Source organism: Melanotaenia boesemani, chromosome 17 (genome assembly GCF_017639745.1).
Source record: "Melanotaenia boesemani isolate fMelBoe1 chromosome 17, fMelBoe1.pri, whole genome shotgun sequence".
NCBI classification, from domain to species: Eukaryota; Metazoa; Chordata; class Actinopteri; order Atheriniformes; family Melanotaeniidae; genus Melanotaenia; species Melanotaenia boesemani.
Window position 1 is genome coordinate 15,092,297 of NC_055698.1, and position 16,705 is coordinate 15,109,001.

The 16,705-nt window shown below is 39.4% G+C and overlaps 1 protein-coding gene across 5 annotated transcripts in view; it reads left to right on the top strand.

Annotated features, from left to right (window-relative positions):
• The window catches only part of elmo1 (engulfment and cell motility 1 (ced-12 homolog, C. elegans)), an 89,647-nt gene that overhangs the window by 7,585 nt on the left and 65,357 nt on the right, over window positions 1-16,705 (top strand). Inside the window, exon 1 of one of the 5 annotated variants that reach the window (XM_042012483.1) lies at window positions 14,208-14,391. The exons of the other annotated variants lie outside the window; for them this stretch is intronic. The gene's annotated coding sequence lies outside the window, so the exon portion shown is untranslated. Of the gene's footprint in view, window positions 1-14,207; window positions 14,392-16,705 lie in introns of those variants that run through there. 5 annotated transcript variants of the gene reach the window in all.

Below are 16,705 nucleotides of genomic sequence, written 5' to 3' on the forward strand. Positions count from 1 at the left end.
CTGAAGCCATTCTGTCACAATGCAAGGGGTTTTCACCACAGCAGTGTTTTCTGTTAGACTTGTCAAGGCTAGCTCCAGAGAAAAGAGACTGAGGAGAAGTCAAGCACTCTCACAACTTGCCAAGGTCACCAGCTTGCTCGGGAACTGCAAGCCTTGGATTGAAGGTTTGCTGCATTATGCTGGAGCTGCTTGTGAGTCACTGAATAAATCAAAACATGGAAGGACACACAAAGCTCTTTGATATCTCGCGCATTCGCTCTATAACTCTTCATATAGTTCTTGAAAGGCTTTGGTGATACCCCCTTTATTTGTGGACTTTACTGTTTCTTGAATTCTCACCACTGAATTTTCATATGCTTCCTTCATAGACTCACTGAAACTTCTTATTTTAACTACACTGATTATACATATTGCCCAGTTTCTGATTATCATTGCCCACGCACTTTCTACCAGAGGGAGCAACGTTAGTGAGGACATCTGGTATAGAAACACTTGCTCGGAGCTTAATGGGTTGTCTCTTGCTAACTCTAACCAGACAGGGAAAAAAAAAGAAGCCATAATCACCCGCATACCCTGATGCTGCTTGTCGTTGCTTGTTAGCAACAAGGAAAAACACGATGCTGCGTTGGTTATTTTGTCTGGAAAACAACCATAGCCTGGAGAAGCCTTGTTTTATTCCTACCAAGGCCTTATTCAGTGGGATGTTGATCTTTGGCTGTCAAAGAACACCCGGTCAGCAGGTGAAACTGTTTGAGAAGCTTAACCAAATAGTCCACAGATTGGTCATATTTTCTTTAACCAGAGCAGTGAGAGATGATTCAGCATTCCTTTATCTTCCCTCAAGCTCTGGTGTTTATTTTCCATCTGCAACTGCATTTTGAATTTCCCAAGCTTCACAAATACACATTTCAAAACCCATGCAAACCTTTTATCTAAACTTTAAGTTACTCAGTCCGCTTTATGAGGTTGGAAGCTGCATGTAGCACATAAGTCTGCTGGTTTATTTCGCAGCTGAATCGATTCAAGTGTGAGAAAGTACAGATTATGTATGTAAGGAGACAGTTTTCTTTGACAGCAACAGAGATTTCTTCTGGCTGTCTACTTATCAGTGTTTTTGCTTCTTGTCATTCCAGTTAGATATGTAGCTGTGGGCAGGGAGACAGGTTTTTCCTGCTGTCAGAAACTAAACATCAATGACTGTTGTAGGTCTGTTAAATTCAGTTAAAGCACTGTGTTGAGCTCTGTTGTTTGTGGCCTGGACAGATTCTCCATCTGTGAACCACCTGCCGTACCCTGTGTTTCTCTGCTGGTCTGCATTGGCCACACATCAGAGTTTCCCCGTTTGCTGTGGATGTAACACATTTTCAGTGTGCCTAACCCTTATCTTATTCCCTGCTATGTTATACTAAAGAATAACGTGGGTACAGCTCAGCTCTGTTGGGCTCAGCGTGGCTCTCTATTGAGGAAAGAGGGGCATTGTAATGGCAGACAAGCTGGGTTTAATGTTGCCTTCGGGGCTTGTTTCTGTGTCTGTTCTTTTGTTGTCTGGAGGGGAGGCTTAGTACCCTGTGTTTGTATTTTTCTGTGTGCGTCTGACTTGTTTGGCTGCATTTTCCAGCACAGACAGTGCAGTACAGGAAATACCATGGGAAGTTTTTACAATAATGGGACAGCTACCGGATGCAGGACCTTCTCTCAACATAGTAAAACTTTGTTACTTTCAGAACAGCAGAGTTTTTAGGTGTTTCTGCACTGAGAGTGGATGTATACCTCATCTGAACTGTGTAAGTGAGCTACTTCCTACTGATATCTGCATTAAAACCAACTCATTTCCTGTTGACGGAAAGTGAAATCATTAAGATTAAGAGGTGTAGACATAACTTACTTTAATGCAGTGATGTTTCTTGGTGAAAATTACAATGTAAGCTGGAAAATAAGTCATGTTCCTGTGTCCATATCCTCAGTGAATAGATGTATTGGACGGCTGATATGCACTGATTACGTAATTCCAATGACATCCTACCCACAGCAATGAAGGCCTTGCCTGAGGAATGCCCACCACTGCTGTTTTTCTTCCCCTCTTTCTTCCCCTCTCTTTCTCTGTTGCACATAAATGTGGGTTACATGTAATTAACCCATAAAAGGCAAAAATGAAGTTCTCCGAATCCTCTGCTGCAGTCCAAAAATAGCCATACTTGAGCCTCATTTCAAGTTTTGTTGCCTGTGTACCACAAGCAAAGCCCCCACCCAGAATCTTACTCTATAACTTTACAATAATATAGCAACCACAAGCAAAGCCTCAGTTAGCAGCTTTTGTAAGACTCGAGCTTAGCATGCTGAAGAGATGAAAGTGTTTTTAGCAGTGGTCAGTCACCACACTGCTAGGGTGGAGAAGAGCTGGCACTGGCTTTTGTGACTGACCGGGCAGGGCCGAGGCCTGTCTGTGGGTAAACATAAGGATGGGAATGACATGGGTGTAGCATATGTCGTTTTTAAAATACGAAAGACGTGGGGGATAAATAAATAATAGGAAAGCAGCAGAGAGTTGGAAGCTGAGGGCAGAGATTAGGGTTAGCTAATTAAAGGGCGAGCCCAATGATGGGGCATCTGTCAGGAGAGGGGAGGGGAGGGCACTGTGGTGAGCGGAGTAGCATGCGTGACGTGGAGGTTAAGCAAATAAACCATGCAGGCAACAGAGAAAAATAAGGAGCAGGAACAAGTTTCTTTAAAACAGTACTTAAAAGGGGGGAAAAAAAACAAAAAAAAAAACAACACATCATTACATGGAAAATATTTTAAAAAACAGTTCCACCATATTATTCACAGCAAGCATGAGGTCATGTGTTGTGGCTGTGTGCAATGGGGTGGTACTGATGAGCCGTTGGTGTTTGGTGAATAATATTTAGCCTCTAACAGTGTGGTCAGTCAGTCATTCAGGATGGCAGATATGCAGTGATGAGAAGTGCAGTGCTTTGGTGCGACCAAGTCCTGAAGCCAACCAGGGCCTGTGTGTTGGTGGGTATGTTTGAATATATTTCGTGCCAGAAGAATTAAGAGTTTTCTTGACGTATAGACACAGCTGAGGGGGGTGTGGGAAGGGATAGAGAGACAGCTGGCAGGCCAAAGGCTGCGTGTAACGAGGAGTGTGTGTGACAGCCACAGTGACTCCTTTGTTCCCACTCACTTGTGCCAGTCACAGCGAGTAGATGGCTGATCTGTGAAGTGACTATATCCTTTCATTGCACCTAGACCAGATACACAGTCCAGCTTTACACTAACTTTCTCCTCAGCCTGTGTGTGTGTGTGTGTGGGGGGGCTTTGTAGCAGAGAGTTTGCAGTGGCACCAGAAGGTTTCCAGAATAGAGCCCATAACCATCTCCCATAATGCCACTGCTCCTGTAGAGCACCTATTACACTTGTGATGATAGTCATCAGTGCTAACATAATTGTTGCACCAATTGCCTGTTTGCTATGCTAAGATAATGAATGTTGTTGTCTACCTGTATTGTCTTATGAGGGATGGCTTAACCCCTCAGCTATTTTTGCTGTAAAAGAGATGTTCAAAAGTTGGTGCACAGGTGACATACCGTTGAAAAATTGAGCTTTTGTGATATAACTGATGCAGATAATTTTACAGTGATGCCACTGCATCAGGGACAATCAACACAAGAAACATTCACCCCACTATATTTGCATTCGCCATACAGAGAACAATCTAGGAGTCAAAAAGCACCTGATTACAGGAATAATTAGATGGGTGAAATATTTTTAGTTTCTTTAAACATCTATAACTTAGTCCCAGTGAAACAGCGATTCTGACAGCTTAAGAGGGGAAAAAGATGAGTGTTTGCTTTCAAAAGAGGAAAAATCAAGCATTTTTTCCATGTCATTCTTGCTCTCTAATTACTTTGGTTTTGCCATTGAGAGACATTTTTGTTGGCAAATTTTCTCTGAATGGGAAGGATTTTTTGATATACGAAGTATTTTTTTCTGCCGGGAAGATCTATGCGTTGGCATCAGCCCATTGTAACGTTTTGAGAAATGCTGTTGCTCTGTGAATTGAGTTTGTCAAGGTGCAAGGTCACCTGAGACCTCTTATTCAGCCTCTGTTTTATTGTTTGTTTTGTGAATGCATTGGCATTTTTCTTTCCCTGCACATTAATTTTCTTACTCAGATTACCTGTAATCTTTTAAAGAGAGACTATTTTTCTCTACTAATAAAAAGCCCTGAAAACTCAACACTAAAGCTTCCACTGTCCTACCACCGTTTAGCTCAAATTATTTTATTTTAGGAGTTTAATAAGTCTTCTCAGTGCTTAACTTTTTCTCTGAATATCTGAACTATTTAGTTCAAGTAGGACATGTAAAAATAGCAGTAAATCAATCCCAAACGTGCTCGGGCTCTCCGTACGTCTTGATCTAGGCTAGTTCAGACCAACAGGGGATAAAACTGGGTGGAATGACTGGCAGACTGGCACTTTAGCGGAGGGCTTGTTCATTAAAAATGTGACTAGTGGCATCAGTTTAGGCCTTGACACATTTTAAAGCCATTAAAGAGGCAGCAGCGGATTATGATTTGTTGAGTTATGATGATGATATGACCTTTTAGTTATTACATGCTTCAGTGAAGATGGTAATCCTCTGAGCTATTGAATTTAGCCAAGTGGAGACCATGTTTCCATTAGGAGATGTGTTTGACGGACCACAGCATTGCAGCAGCAGTGGGAGGCCAAATTATTAATTCCACTGAAATGCCACAAATTATTAAGAGTGACTCAGCAACAAATGTGCTCAACTATGTTTTGCGTTCACAGGACACCCTTTGTTTAATTTAATTAAGACCAATTAAAGTTTTTTGGAATCTGTTAAATCTAAAAATGAATAGTCCAATAGACTAATCTGTGATATAGTGTGATGGGTGATTTTAAAAGTTACAAATCCAGGGAACTTCAGCTTTTAGTAACTATGTTACCTGCTGATTAATGAGGTCAATGTTGTGACAAGATTTTGGGGTCATTTGAGTATTTTTTATTTTTTGGGGGGGGCGAAACAAATTTAATATTAGTAAATATTATTTACAAATGTGAATTATTTATTAATTATTTGTTTGTTTGTGTAAATATTAAATAATCTTGTTTATTTTGTGGAGTAGGTAGTGCATGTTACAAGCCAGTATTTTTTTTGGAGAAGACTAATTTTTTTAAGTAGTTAGAAACATGTTTTTTATTTGCAGTGGACAGGGATGTTTATCATTTTCATGAGTAGAAATTGACTAAGGAATGATTTTTAGAGGGCATACAAAAGATATGTACAAATAATCCTAAAGAAAGCGTCTGTTCCAGTGGGAGCTTTTCACATTTCCCTCATAAACAAACTCATTTGCCCAAAATTTGACACAAAATCTGTCTTTCTGTCTGTAATTTGGCTCAGTCTTTTTCTGTGTCACAAACTACACATTATAATCTAGTAATTGTAATCAGAAACATAAAGAAACACTGTGGTGCCTCAAGTAAACTTAGTAATACCCTGTAGACCCTGTCTGTGAGGGGCTCAAATTACCCCTATAAAATGGTTCATCAAAGTTTCATGGGAAACTTTTCAGTGTAAACACTGAAGAAATTTGTTTACCGTCCTTCTGTTTGTACAGCAGTATGGCTCTCTCTCTGAAATGCTGACATCTGAAGCCAATCCTGGTTATGTATGCTTGTCTAAAGACTGGACCAAATGAAAGCCTGGTGCTAGAGGTTCAGCAGTAATTCGGAAAAGAAATTCCCTGACCCTGGATGCCCAGTCCTTCACATCCTACTTAATTCAATGGAGCACATGCCACCCCTAACAGTGATGTGAGCGGAGAGATTTAAGCTCCTATAATGTAACAAAAGCAGATCTGAATGGCCTTCTGATCATCAGCTTAACAGTGACCTTGTAGTTTAAAATCCAAAGACTGTAGTGATAAGTGTAATGCTTTTTGCTGTAGACCTTTTAGTGTGTTTCTGTGTATAGTGAAACCCTCAGATGTGTCAGTTTAGCCAAATCTGTTATTGTATCTTTTTCCATAGAGCCTTATCAAACATTTGCTGTAGCCTAATGCCTAATGTGTTGTGTTCAAGGTTGAATGTTTGAGCCTCTTTGTGCAGAACGATGCGCTAGCAGAGTTGGATCCTAAAAGACTGTTTCAATTTTGCCCGTTGGAAAGGGAAGTTTCCGAGTACATCTTTTTTATTTTAAAGATATTTATCTCTTTTTCTTTTCTTTAGCTATTTTTTGTGAATGAAATGCATGCAAGAGCTCTGTGACGCAAGCATCTACGTGGCCGCTGTCAGTGTAGGAAAAGCTTGTTGCTCTCCATTGTACTAGCCTGTAATTTTAGCACAATGTCTGCCTCCACCATCTACAGTTTTAAGAATTTGTGGTTATTTTTCATATGCCTGTGAGATCAGGTTGGCAATGGCATACAAATCCAGACACTCAAAGTAATTAGCGTGCCTTTTCCATGCTGCCCATGCTCTCAGGCAATGCATGGTTCTTTCTCTCTAAAATGAGTGAAACTAAGCCTTTAGCTCCAGCATTGTTCTTGCATAATCCCAACTGCTCTATTCTGAGACACGTGCACACATGCGTTCTCGACAGAGTGCACAACTCTTTTTCCGGCTTTGTCTGATGCTGCGTGTACAACTAACTTCCCATTGCACCTGTCTTTTTTGTTTTCATTCAGCACACAGAAGCTGTAGCAGCATTATCTTCCTCATCAGCAGCAATAATCCAGTTAAGGGATGAAACATCCCCAAAGTGCAGGATGCATTTTTCTAGGAAAAGATAACAACTCTGTGTTTTAAGGATGACAAGCCCCACAGAGGAGAATTTTAAATGCAGATTCAGTCCGAATGGCTGTCTGTTGCTCATGTCTGGTGCATTCCTTTTCCTGCTGTCTGGGTTGTAATCTCAGCATTTTGAGGAAGTGGAATTTCAGGCTTTTTTTGCTTAGGTTTGTAGAACTGAGAGACACTTGCACTTGACCCTGCAGACTTGAATGGTCAAACCTAGTTAGAGCAGAGTGCATGTGTATTTGTGTATGTTTTCTAAAAGTGAAGAAGAAGGCAACTTGATTACACAACAGCTGTTTTTATAGATTATTTTTGTTGCTGTGGTAGAGTGTCTATCAACTGGAGTTTCAGGCACATGGAAGAGGAGAGTTATTGATTTGCCCTGCAGGTGCACAGTTTGATTAGTTCCATACTGTGGTGTGGAACTGGAGCTTGTCATAACTTACTGCCTGTACTAATGTCCTTTTCTCTGCAAAGGCCCAGTTTCATAATCTGATCTATATCTGTGCTTTTTAATAGAAAAAAAAGTCAATTTATGTTTATACTGTAGTTTGCTTTTTCTGAAATGCGCCCACTTGGACTGAGAGGGGGTGTAAGAGATGCACTCACTGTTTTGTGTGAGTAGTCAAGGTCGCTTCATGATGGAGGCGTTTTCCTGCTTGTGAATGAAAAAATGTTGTACTGGTTCTGCCTTATGCTACGATGCCCTTCGTCTCCTCCAACATCCAAACAATACACACACACACACCGGCCTCACAGTTAGACAATAGGACTACAGACCCATCTCCATAACTTCCCTGTCTAACCAACCAAAAAGCACCATTTATCTCCGCCTCAGTCACATGACTTGGCAGGGTTTTTGTGTGGTCCCTACCATTCCCCTCCATACTTGCCCCCTCACGCACGCAGAGAGGGGTCCAATGAACCTTTTCAGGATGACTTGTTCCTTGAAGCGTAGCCTCAGAGGCTCCAATCATTGTCTGCAGTGGTTGCTCGGGGGGGAAGCTCTGGTCAAACTATTTCCCACTTCTCCCCCCACTCTCTGCTTCTTTTTGAAGCGCTGCACTTTGATGTTTTTCTGCTTCACAAACTGTTATGTCTTTGGGAAGAAGAGACACTTGTTGTCTTGCTTTTGACGCTCTTTTAGCACTGTTTCAAGTGGACTTTGTAATGGAGTGGAAACGTAAAGCATCCGCTGCTGGAAAGTTTCTTTATCAGTGATTTTTTTTTTTTTTTCTATCCCTCGTGGAGTCATTTTCAGAGATGGAAATTTCCATTTTAATGAAATATGAATGTGCAATATTTATTTATCTATATAACATGATCAAGAATGAGATTATGAGAATGACTGTTTTCTGACAGTGACAATCCACACTGTGCTTAAACACTCACTCAGAGGTTTCAGATTACGCTACCGTTCATAAGTTTTAGAAACGTCCGCAATGGATTTAATGGGAAAGTGTTCCCAAACTTGTGATGGTAGTGTAGATGCCTGCAGCTGTTTTGCAGCCCCAACGTTTGCTTAAACTTCTTTTTCTGTGCCTGGAAATAAATATGGGGGTTGATATTGAAGAAAAACCAGTGAAGTTCTTGAGTAAATGTGCACTGCAACAAATTGAATTTAATATTTTTAATGAAAGATAATTGGATCCACTCACTTCTACTGTCTTAAGTTAAATTTAAGATTTCATCCTATTGCAATAAATGATAAGGCTCTTCTTTCTGACTTCACCCTAATGGACCAGCTATGTAAATTATACTCCAAAGATTTCACAGGCCTGCAGCCAGACCAGCCACTGTGGCGTCTCAGGACCCACATAGCATAGCTGACATTTTTTATCTGCACAATCCAAATCTCTAGCTGAAGTAATTTAATGCTTGGAAATTGCTGTTATCAGCTTCAAAGTTTAATCAAAAGTCCATAAAAGCCTTCTGGTGAGGATCAGGATCGGTGAGTGCTCCCAATGTGAAGAAATTGTTGATGATATCCTGGTTTTCTAGTAACTTTCTATGTAGATCTTCAGTGGGTACTTATAAAAATAGATATTAAAAGTCTATTTGCTGAACAATCCCTGCAGAGTTAGTGCTTCCTATGGTTGCAAAAACATAAAGTCAGTCCTGATATATTCCCCAGTTTAGAAGACATACAGAGTTGACGCAGAGATGCAGAGTTGGTTCCTGACCTGGATAAGCTGTTTCCAAAAGGGCTGCGAAGCCCGAGAGCACAAGGTCATACTGTCATACTGGCAGTGACTCACTAAGCCTGTGGGCTCTCCCACTATTTCACACTCACACTCACTCTTTCTTTCCCTAACTGACATTGAAAAGCCTTCCAGGGTAAACACCTAATTGCGCATCTCTTTTTGGTTTTAAAGCTCTCACTGCTGACCTTGATGTTGACTGATATTGAGTTATGTAATGGGCAAGGAAGGCATGTTATTTTTAAATCTAAAGAGAAAAGAGATTGTGTTAGAAAGGAGAACATAGCCTATTGTTTTTTTTCTTAGTTAGGGAATAGAGGGGGGAAAAAAAAGTAACCTTATGCAACAATTTTAAATACACATCATGGTGGAAATGTAGAGGATTAAAATATACGCACTCAGAGGCATTTTAATGGAGCCGATAATGTTTCATAAGCACTTAAATATCCCAAAATATCATGCACTGAGATCGATCAGAGAGCAGTGATGAGCCTCATTCATGAACAACAGGATACCATGTTTGTCTGTTCCCAGCGTTTTGTTACCAGGCTAGAAGTTGGAAGCTGCCAACCCCAAATAAATTTAGAAAAAAATGTGAATGAATTCAGTCATCAGTCATGATGGTACGGATATAACTGCACCCGGCTGCTATTAGTGATAAGTACTGACTAAATTTGGACCGTTTTCGTCTTTCTTTTGTAATTTCCATCTTCAGTTTCAGCTGAAGCCTTGCGTGTTTTGATGGTATTTAAGTTAGTTTTCCTTTTTTTTTTAAATCCATTTTATGACTGTTTTGCATCTGATGAAGAGTTTGACATTTTAGTCCAACATATAGCATTTGCTTTTAGAGCTCAAGATTAGTGGTGTTGTCGCTACATTGAGTTATTTTCCCCATTTGTGGCTAGCGTTAGCTATTCCCTGCATTCATGCTAGTAACTGTTTGTTAACATTGACAAGTCTCTCTCTGAAATCCACCCATTGCCATTTCTTCATTCTCCCCTCCCCTGTTATATATAGTTTAGTTATTAGTTTCTTCCTTATTATCAGTTATACCAGAGAAACAAGGAAAGGAACATTTCCAGATGACTGTACTAGGCAGAGCACTGACTGAAGTTACACTTGGATAATATTGATAATTAACTCCCCTTGAAATGGCAGACAAACATGTCCACAGAAGGTGCAAGTAGGCATTAAACAGGATAGGTATTGCACCAGCATAGTCACATAATAATTGTCACCTAGCTGGTTTAAGATGTGTTTTTGTGTTTTGTTTTGTTTTTTTATTCTGTACACACAAGCTTACTGGAGGCCTTATTGTATTAATACGACTGTTAGACAAGAGAGGTGTCAGCAACACATTATCCTGTATGACCACTACTAGTCATTTTTATAGGATAATAAGAGGATACTTGCACTGTCTGTGGGCAGTGAGACCCAAGTAAAACAGTGTGCTTGACATTTCATGCAGTAAAGATACACCCAGGAGTGTTTGGTCCAATTAAATAGCTGCTGTAGCTAGTGGGTTGTGTGCCTATTATCACTGGCGCTGTTGTTTTCACTCCAGACTGTGGCTGTTAACTCTGTATGAAAGGTGGCATTTGGGTGATATTTTGCTCAGGTTTAAATGTGCAGTTTGTCAGTTTTTTTTCTTTTCTGCAGAAAGTAAAAAGGGAAGGGGGGGCATTATGATGCTAACACACAATTGCTGAGAAATTAATGAAGTCACTTCTCATTATGCTGTTTTGAATTAACACATACAATCATGCATTGGTGTTGGTTTTAATGGTTTGCAGACCCAATTTATGCATACATGGAGCATGATGAGGATGGGAATTTGGCTTCATTGATGAGATGTAATTCAGAGGAGAATCTTTGTCCAACAGAAGTGGTCTGCTTTTGCATGTGGTTTTTAATAATTTCATTGCAAAAGGAAGTCTGAACTAGACAAGATTTGCAAATGGGAATGCTCTACCTCTCCTGTTCAGTCTGGGAATCCTGTAACTCTTTATGACTTGTGTTGATTCGTTTGAGAGCAACGACAACATATCTCAGCTTAGGAGCCAGGCACCCGTAGATACGATTATAGTTCCGGTGATGTTTTTAGAGCCTGTATTACTTTGGGAAGCAGTGTATCGTGTGGGCACACACCTACAAGTGAGGTGTTTATAAGGTGATGTGCAGTTCAGAAACAAAAAATACTGCCCAGCTCTCTGTTCTCCTCTATATATAGCACAGACTTTTCCATGTTAAAATTCATGGATCATAACCACTGGAGTTTGATAATTACAAGTAAAGCTTGTTACCCATCTTAAGTGGAATAAATTGGAATGTGGTTTTGAATAATACATGATTCCCTGAGGTGAAGTGGAATTATCTTTGCCTGACAACCTCCGTTGCAAGCAGACTGTGGGAATGTGCCAATTCATTTCATGTTTAAAAAAAGAATGAGAGAGAACAATCTGTGAATAAGATAGAATATAGTAAATGGGGTTATGAAACACTAATTACCTGACTGACGTCAACATCTGACATTTTTCAAAACCTGCATTTGTGTTTTACATTTCAGTCCTCTCTACTGACACTTTGATCCAGAGCCATTTAGGGATTACTGTAATCATAAGCTCACATTTATAAAATACCAACATTACAGGAAAACAGTCATAATGTGGCTCAGGGTCAGAGCCACGGCCGACTGATATTAGTCTCTTAAATAGGACACATAAAAATATGGCAATTATTTTGATTATCACTCCGGCTGCTGTTAAATAAAGTTTACATATATTCTGCTCTGTTACTGTAAATAGTATATTCTTGTGTTGATTCAAATAAAGGACAGTACTGTCCTATTTAAAGCATCAGTCCACTTTTTCTCGAATACATTTAAAGGGATTTTCATTCAGAAAATGTCAATTTTAGGTGAATAAAAGTCTCTAAATTTGTTGTCCAGTGTACATAATTGTTATTGTCATTAAAAATATTTGTGATGTAAGATTTCACTAACTTACTGTTTTGAGTTTGAAGTTTAGATCAGCAGCTAGTGTGTGGTCATCTTATATTTTACTGCTAAAATTTTTAAATAGATGCTTTATAAAAGGTAGAAAATCTGTCACAATATGACTCACTTTTGAGCTTGGTGTCAGTATACTCCAGTCATTTATATTTTCCAAGATAAGTTTTTTTTGTTTGTTTTTTTTTACAATGACTTTTCCTTAAAAATTAATAAATTAATTATAGTTTATTTTATTTTAGCCTTGTCAAGCAATTTGCAAAGATGGACAGCACAGATTAACTAGAATTATAGAAATATTGACAGCAATGATGTTTATGTGTCAGGAACAGGGGAGCCATAACTTTGAGAAAACAGGATGTGAATTATTCAGCTGTATTCTACCTCAACATACAGGTTTTGAATTTTGAGCAAAGTAACCAGTCGAGGAATCATAAAGGGGGAGGAGGGGTGTGCACTCGGAGGAATTTTAACGGATGTTGACAGATGTGGTTCAGCATCTTGGAGGATTCAGTGGCACTCAAAGCGAGTATAACAGCAGGGTAGTCAAGAGGGAGTTGCGATAGTTGGGTTGGATTATTAAAGCTGTGACATGGAGCTGCATAGTCTCAGACTCACTTTTTTTTCCTTCTTTTTATTTCGGGCTCTTTGTAAGACACTTGCATAGCTAGTGGTAGTATTCCCAGCTGTGTACAAAGACGTTAAAAGTAGGACATGGGCCCTGTAAACTTTTTCACTTCCTCACATCATGACAAGATTTAAGCTTCTTTACATAAATCCCTTACCACATAACAGCTCAGTTCACGTTTTTCTCTCATATTCTTTTTAGCTTGGCATGAGACAAACATCTTTGTGTGGATGTGATATACTTCTACAGACCTGTTTGTTTTTGCTGGTGTTGCTGTTTTCAAATGTTTTCCTACTTGGATGCTTGCCTTTCTTAGGTCCTCTGAGAGTTTGGTTTGAATAAAAGTCTTTAAAGTTTGCATTTGTGTGGATAACGTGAACTAAAGTTGACCTCATCCTGGGTGGAGTAAACATCTGTTTTGGTGTCACTTTCGCAGATGGATTGCTGTGAGCTCAGTTTCATCTGCTCAAACAGTAACAGTTAATTTGAGCATTTAGCCTTGTGATCGTTGGTCTTCTGTGACAGTATAAACCACCTGAGTCACTCTGTTGCTGCTCATTGTGTACTGTTCTGGCTGTGGTAATTAGGGAGAGCGAGAGGTGGAAGTGAAAGTGTGAACTACATTGGTTGACAATTTCTAGACATCCATAAGCAGCAATGTTGAAAGCATGAAAGAAATCAGCCTCACTCGCATTTCATGTTTTATTGGACCTTTTTTTATATATCTCTTTAGACTGAGTCCAACACATTGGCTCTGAAATGTTCTGCACTGACTGGTCTCATTAGGTAAAGCTCTAATATCCAACACAACTATTCTACAATGGCAATTTCCTTTATTATGCCTATAATTTTTAGGCAATGCAGTTAAACATTTTCACTTTCACTTGTGTTTTATGGACTACTTTATACATATTGACAGGTGCTCTTAATATATGTGCATTTAAACATAAAATAACATTTCAAAATGGACAAGAAAAGGTTTACTGGCCATAACCTTTCCCATTAATTTTCCCCAGAGCCTGACACTAACCAATCAGCTGAAGCATAAGAGCAGATAGGGCCTTTAGGAAGCAGGACCTTAAAGAGATGAGAACTGCATCAATGTGTTCTAGCTAGAAGATGATTATTTGCTACATCATACCATAAAAAGATATATGAAAGATAAAAGTTTTGCAGCATTTTATTATATCCCAAACATAAAATTCTGAGCTTGTAAACAAGTTTAATAAGGACTCTTTAAGGCTAGTCCAGGTTAGAGTTTGCATGGTGAGTTGGAGAAGGGGGACACAGATATTCACGAGATATAATTATCCAAAAGTAATCAAATCAAATCATTCAAGTGTGTTGAATTTCAGTGAATGATGCATCCTTTCTTTTCTTATATGGTAATTCAAGCTATATAAGTCATCTGTTCTTTCTAGCTTGCAGCCACCTTAACTTTGAATTTTGCCGCCTTTTTCACAGACAAACCTGTTTCCTCTTTTCTTGACAAACGCCTACTTCCTCCTTCTGTCTCTCTCGGTACTCTTGGTTACTTTTTTTTTTGCCTCAGGCGAAGCGTTGCAGAAACCGTTGTGAAGTTCTTGACTTTGGTTTATGATGCTGAAAGCTCTTTGTCACACAGAAGTTGCTTAGAGAAAAGCTGTCTTCTCCACTCAGGTATAGCTCAAGAAACAGGTTGATTTGAAAGAAAGCTAACAGCCCTGTTGGCCCTGTTGTCAAGTTTTCCGGGTGAGTCTTCCCGTCTTCATGGTGTTTTTATTCTTTCTATGTGCTACACAGGATGCAGTAGGCCTCAGGGTGTGGCTCTGTGTGCTCTTGTGCCTCCTTTCCTCTCCACTGTGTCACCAGTGGGCACTGGCATAGTGGTTAGATGTTTGTAGTCTGGAGTGAGTAATGTATTTATGTGTACAGTACATGTTTTTCCCTGATCACACAGACTTGTGTGGGTTTTCTATAATTTACCTAGAGAAAAATTGTTATGTCAAATAGCAGATGGGTTTTAAGACAGTTGTGCACTGTGAGGCCTCATGGTTTTGAGGATGGAAATGTGGTGGTAGTAGTTTATAATGTTAGACCAGCTGGAAAGAAGAGCACATTTTTTGGAAAGTTATTGCTTGGTATTACTAGAATTCCTACAAAAATACTTTATTGATGAGATGTATGCTTGTGAGCCTAATTTGGCTTTGTGTTGTTATTGTTTCTGGCAAGTGTCTCCTTTTTTTCCCATGTTCTCATCTCTAAATGTTCCAGTGTTTTCATTATCTGGCTCTGCAGAACTTCATCCAAGTACCTCTTAATTGTTTCTGACTCACTTGTTTACCTCAATTTGCTTGGTTGTTCTGCATAGAGTCTCCTATTTAGGCTTTTCTAGTACCTTGTTCAGCAATACACCACAGCTCCATGGGCTCCATGGGGTTTTTTTTCTATTTATGTAAATAACATGCACACAGTAGATTAGGTTGTATACTCGCTCAGTATGAGTGCAAAAGTTGACTTGTTACCTCAGCAGGCTTACACTTGAGGTCGGCTGACTGCTGGTGGTGAGAGCTGTTACAAGCTGCTGGTACTGACATTTGACAGGATATCCTGGCTGCTGTTAGGTTGTGAACGAGGGCGGGTTTGTGACACACTTTGACCCGCAGAGAGGCTCATGGGCTGGTTAAGAGTTACCAGAATGCTGTGATCCTTGTCAGTCCAACCTCTAAACTTTTTTCAGATTTAATTGATAGAATGATATTGTTTTTTTGTTTGTGTGATGTAGCCATTTTTGCCTGATTCTTTGCATTGTGTCTTGTTGGTATAGTCAGAACGGTTCTGTTTCTTGAAGCAAGGCACTTCCTCTTTTGGTTAAGTTCTGAAGCCATATTAATAAAGCGTGACCCCAGCCTTTCCCCTTTTTCCTTTAGTTTCCTTCCTTTTTCTGCCAGCATTATGTCTTAGTCAATGTTTTTTTCCTGTGAGCTTGGCATGTCTAGAGGGAAGGACTAACCCTAACAGCTTTTAAATTCTTTCTTTTAGTAAACGCTATGATAATTTTTTTTTTTCACCCTGTGAAATGGGTTGTGACTTAAGAACCTCTTGGGTAAAAGAGACAAGTTTTCTGTCAGCGGTTGTACAGCAAATGTAAATAGTCATTGATTGTTCAATTATCTGAAAAAAAAAACATGTAGCAGCATCCTCTTTATCAGTTAAATATGTTTAATTTTACATTAGGGGTGATGCTGCTTATATTTATTTGGCAGAACTAAAAGGAATCTGACAAGGTTGGAAAACTAAAGCTTAATGGGGTGTGTGTTTCTGATATGCACACATGAAAGGTGTAACATAATCATCCTGTGTATGTGCGTAGGTGTTTGAAGGTGCAAGGCTCAGAGCGACAATAACTCTTAGTCCTCTGCACAATGTCGGTGGTCTTTTGTTTCAGCTCTCAGATAAATACACACACCCAGGCACACCTGCATACACTGGCCCCTGCAGCTATAGTCTAGCCCTTTGTAGAGGCATCAGATGAAGCACTAGAAGGGCTTCTTTTGAAATCTATCCAGCACACAAGCTAACACAGTCACATCCTAAGATACAGATGTTTGCATGGACAGTTGTTCACACTAATCCATCCACCTTATAAAAATAAACCCTGATGCACATAATAAACCCAGTTTTCAACAACATTCGATATGGCTTTGTAACCTTGTTAATCTGAAATAGTCCCAAATGAATGAATCCCATTGTTGGATATGGGAAACCAAACCTGTGAGCAATAAAAAGTCTTTTAATGTATGAAAACCATCAAATGAACAGCAGTTGGAAGTAGCCCTTAAGATCAAAAATCTTTGCTCATAAGCTGCAAGAAATGAACCCTTGTGCTTCCACAGCCAGCTGTTTTAACTCTAATGTGCTAACATTGTGTATCTTTTAAACTTATAAACTTTTGAAAGAATTGTGAGTTCTATTCGAAGGAAAATATGTTTTCTATTTTGAAAGATTGCAAATAATTTGTTAAATAAGTAATGAAAAGGGGCAAAACTGTAAAAGATATCTCTTT